Source organism: Schistocerca serialis, unplaced genomic scaffold (genome assembly GCF_023864345.2).
Source record: "Schistocerca serialis cubense isolate TAMUIC-IGC-003099 unplaced genomic scaffold, iqSchSeri2.2 HiC_scaffold_521, whole genome shotgun sequence".
In the NCBI taxonomy this organism is placed as follows: domain Eukaryota; kingdom Metazoa; phylum Arthropoda; class Insecta; order Orthoptera; family Acrididae; genus Schistocerca; species Schistocerca serialis.
Window position 1 is genome coordinate 27,501 of NW_026048104.1, and position 5,000 is coordinate 32,500.

The following is a 5,000-nucleotide window of genomic DNA, read 5'->3' on the forward strand; positions in this document are numbered from 1 at the left end:
TGATCCCGCAGGCATGCACTTACGATAATCACTATCAACGAACCTGCCGCCCCCTCCCCCCCCAAAATACACCTTTCCCTACAACGTGTACCTTAACCTAAGCTATATTGTACCTTAACCTAAGCGATATTGTACCTTAACCTAAGGTATATCGTACCTTAACCTAACCTACATTGCGCCTTCACCTAACCTACGTTGTACCTTAACCTAACCTACGTTGTACCTTAACCTAACCTACGTTGTACCTTAACCTAACCTACGTTGTACCTTAACCTAACCTACGTTGTACCTTAACCTAACCTACGTTGTACCTTAACCTTAACCTAACCTACGTTGTACCTTAACCTAACCTACGTTGTGCCTTAACCTAACCTACGTTGTGCCTTAACCCTAACCTACGTTGTGCCTTAACCTAACCTACGTTGTGCCTTAACCTAACCTACGTTGTGCCTTAACCTAACCTACGTTGTGCCTTAACCTAACCTACGTTGTGCCTTAACCTAACCTATGTTGTGCCTTAACCTAACCTATGTTGTGCCTTAACCTAACCTATGTTGTGCCTTAACCTAACCTATGTTGTGCCTTAACCTAACCTATGTTGTGCCTTAACCTAACCTATGTTGTGCCTTAACCTAACCTATGTTGTGCCTTAACCTAACCTATGTTGTGCCTTAACCTAACCTATGTTGTGCCTTAACCTAACCTATGTTGTGCCTTAACCTAACCTACGTTGTGCCTTAACCTATACCTACGTTGTGCCTTAACCTAACCTACGTTGTGCCTTAACCTAACCTACGTTGTGCCTTAACCTAACCTACGTTGTGCCTTAACCTAACCTACGTTGTGCCTTAACCTAACCTACGTTGTGCCTTAACCTAACCTACGTTGTGCCTTAACCTAACCTACGTTGTGCCTTAACCTAACCTACGTTGTGCCTTAACCTAACCTACGTTGTGCCTTAACCTAACCTACGTTGTGCCTTAACCTAACCTACGTTGTGCCTTTAACCTAACCTACGTTGTGCCTTAACCTAACCTACGTTGTGCCTTAACCTAACCTACGTTGTGCCTTAACCTAACCTACGTTGCTACCTTGTGCCTTAACCTAACCTACGTTGTGCCTTAACCTAACCTACGTTGTGCCTTAACCTAACCTACGTTGTGCCTTAACCTAACCTACGTTGTGCCTTAACCTTACCTAACCTACGTTGTGCCTTAACCTAACCTATGTTGTGCCTTAACCTAACCTATGTTGTGCCTTAACCTAACCTATGTTGTGCCTTAACCTAACCTATGTTGTGCCTTAACCTAACCTATGTTGTGCCTTAACCTAACCTATGTTGTGCCTTAACCTAACCTATGTTGTGCCTTAACCTAACCTATGTTGTGCCTTAACCTAACCTATGTTGTGCCTTAACCTAACCTACGTTGTGCCTTAACCTAACCTACGTTGTGCCTTAACCTAACCCATATTGTACCTTAACCTAACCCATATTGTACCTTAACCTAACCCATATTGTACCTTAACCTAACCCATATTGTACCTTAACCTAACCCATATTGTACCTTAACGTAACCTAATTTGTGCCTTAACGTAACCTAATTTGTGCCTTAACGTAACCTAATTTGTGCCTTAACGTAACCTAATTTGTGCCTTAACGTAACCTAATTTGTGCCTTAACGTAACCTAATTTGTGCCTTAACGTAACCTAATTTGTGCCTTAACGTAACCTAATTTGTGCCTTAACGTAACCTAATTTGTGCCTTAACGTAACCTAATTTGTGCCTTAACGTAACCTAATTTGTGCCTTAACGTAACCTAATTTGTGCCTTAACGTAACCTAATTTGTGCCTTAACGTAACCTAATTTGTGCCTTAACGTAACCTAATTTGTGCCTTAACGTAACCTAATTTGTGCCTTAACGTAACCCATGTTGTGCCTTAACGTAACCCATGTTGTGCCTTAACGTAACCCAATTTGTGCCTTAACGTAACCCATGTTGTGCCTTAACCTAACCTATATTGTGCCTCAACCTAACCTATATTGCGCCTTAACCTGACGCACGTTGTCGCTGAACCTGCTCTGTAATTGTTATGCAACTCGTTAAATTAGTGTAGTGTTGCCTAACCGCAACCCTCGCAATATAGTTCGCTATTCGCACTGCCCGGTCCCCTGTGTATCGCGTCATGTTAAACACCTTGCAGGTGTTGCTGACTTTCCACATGCTCCTGCTATACACTGTAATGTGGATAGCAGCAGGACGTACATGCCCCCCCCCCTTCCCCCCTGCCTTCGCAAGCTGGTCGTTGAGAAGTTTGCATGTTCAATGCCCTTCGCATGCCGACGTACTCAGCCTACGTTGTGGTACGGCCTGTCACCTGTCCGCCGATGTACGCAAAACCCACAAACTGTACTGCACATTGGTCCGTATGTACTGAATGATACATCGTGGCACATGTGTGACCGTACGACGACTGCGCCTAGCAACGGCAGACCATACAGTCCAAATATTGTGCACGCAGCTACGTGTCGTCTCCCTATAAGAGCTGGATTGCAGTGTGGTACGCCATTCAGACGTGTGGGAGGAACGGACGCCCTGGATGGCGATCAGCATGAGCAGTCTGTTGATGTAGTGGAGCGTGTATTCGGACGTAGTCGTCTCTTCTCACACACCGTGATAGCATGTTGCACCGCGTTCCACATCTGCGACATCCTGCAGAGGCCGGCTGACAGTCGTTCGCGCAATGGACACCGCATACGTACGGGGGCTACCTTCCACGTGTTCTCGAGGCGTGCACATGTTGTTGCGTCTATGTGGGCAGACGTAGTGTGTTGTGACACCTGACACAGGCATGCAATACTCGTTGCAAATGGCGATGGACGTCTACGTTTGCTGGTGACGTTACGCAAATGAACAACAGGTAACCCGTTGTGGTGCGGTTGTTCTCGCTAGAGGTGAATCAGTGTTGGCGACGATCGGTCGAGCTATTAACCGGTTGTTTCAGGGATACCCACCATGCCCACGAACGTGAAAGGGGACCCACCATGCCCACGAACGCGAAAGGGGATCTGGGTGTGAGGCGATACGCGGCGGTGGCTGGGTGGGACCGTCCCCGGCCGGTGAGGGGGGGCCGCCCGGCGTGCTGGCAGCGCGGTGCGTGGGCGCACGCGCTACAGCCGGCTGGTGGGGGCGGCCAGTGGCAGGCGCGCCGGCCGACGGACGCGGCAGGCGGCGCAGCTGCGCGCCGGCGCCCCCTGCTCGCGGCGCCTTGCGGCCAAAGTAGGTCCTCGCGGGCCCGGTGCGAAGCGCGGTGGCCATCTGCAGTGTGCTGGTCCGATTGAGGACTGTGTGCGCTGAGGATGCGCCGCCGCCCGGCGCTCGGCGCCGCGACGCCGTCTGCTGCTCGGTCGCCCCAGCGGTTCTCGCAGGTGGTTTGTATCGCAGCTGTGCGGACGTGTTGGCGCGTGCGCTGTGCTGGGAGAGTTCGCTTCGGCACCCAAGTGGGGCTTTTGTCCTTCTGTGGCGCTGGCGTTGGAGCTGCCGGTCACCGTAGGTGGCGCGTGTTGTCTCCCGCCGGCAATGCCACGACAGCACGCTCCCGGGCCTCTGTCGGCAGCGGCAAGCTCAGTTGGGAGCACGGGTGGTCGCACCTAAAGCGTCTACTCGCCTAACTCCGGGCGATTGCGCCTCTCTCGAACCCGACCAAGTACTTAGGACGGCGCTGCGCGCCGCCGGGACCTGAGAGGGTTTCGAGGTGTGTTGTGCAGGGGAGCTCAGCCTCCTCCTGTTTGCAGAATAATTGAGCGGACGCTTGCGTGTTCGCGCGGGCCCCCGGGACACACTCCCGGGCGGCCGGCTGCTCAGCTCTAGTTGACGCAGCTCCCTGGTTGATCCTGCCAGTAGTCATATGCTTGTCTCAAAGATTAAGCCATGCATGTCTCAGTACAAGCCGCATTAAGGTGAAACCGCGAATGGCTCATTAAATCAGTTATGGTTCCTTAGATCGTACCCACGTTACTTGGATAACTGTGGTAATTCTAGAGCTAATACATGCAAACAGAGTCCCGACCAGAGATGGAAGGGACGCTTTTATTAGATCAAAACCAATCGGTCGGCTCGTCCGGTCCGTTTGCCTTGGTGACTCTGAATAACTTTGGGCTGATCGCACGGTCCTCGTACCGGCGACGCATCTTTCAAATGTCTGCCTTATCAACTGTCGATGGTAGGTTCTGCGCCTACCATGGTTGTAACGGGTAACGGGGAATCAGGGTTCGATTCCGGAGAGGGAGCCTGAGAAACGGCTACCACATCCAAGGAAGGCAGCAGGCGCGCAAATTACCCACTCCCGGCACGGGGAGGTAGTGACGAAAAATAACGATACGGGACTCATCCGAGGCCCCGTAATCGGAATGAGTACACTTTAAATCCTTTAACGAGTATCTATTGGAGGGCAAGTCTGGTGCCAGCAGCCGCGGTAATTCCAGCTCCAATAGCGTATATTAAAGTTGTTGCGGTTAAAAAGCTCGTAGTTGGATTTGTGTCCCACGCTGTTGGTTCACCGCCCGTCGGTGTTTAACTGGCATGTATCGTGGGACGTCCTGCCGGTGGGGCGAGCCGAAGGCGTGCGACCGCCTCGTGCGTGCTCGTGCGTCCCGAGGCGGACCCCGTTGAAATCCTACCAGGGTGCTCTTTATTGAGTGTCTCGGTGGGCCGGCACGTTTACTTTGAACAAATTAGAGTGCTTAAAGCAGGCAAGCCCGCCTGAATACTGTGTGCATGGAATAATGGAATAGGACCTCGGTTCTATTTTGTTGGTTTTCGGAACCCGAGGTAATGATTAATAGGGACAGGCGGGGGCATTCGTATTGCGACGTTAGAGGTGAAATTCTTGGATCGTCGCAAGACGAACAGAAGCGAAAGCATTTGCCAAGTATGTTTTCATTAATCAAGAACGAAAGTTAGAGGTTCGAAGGCGATCAGATACCGCCCTAGTTCTAAC

General features: G+C 50.9%; 1 non-coding gene across 1 annotated transcript in view; it reads left to right on the top strand.

Annotated features, from left to right (window-relative positions):
* Window positions 1–3,881: 3,881 nt before the first annotated feature.
* The window catches only part of LOC126447637 (small subunit ribosomal RNA), a 1,909-nt gene continuing 790 nt past the window's right edge, over window positions 3,882–5,000 (top strand). Inside the window, exon 1 of the ribosomal RNA XR_007583822.1 lies at window positions 3,882–5,000. This exon is cut by the window's right edge and continues 790 nt beyond it. This is a non-coding gene — a ribosomal RNA (small subunit ribosomal RNA).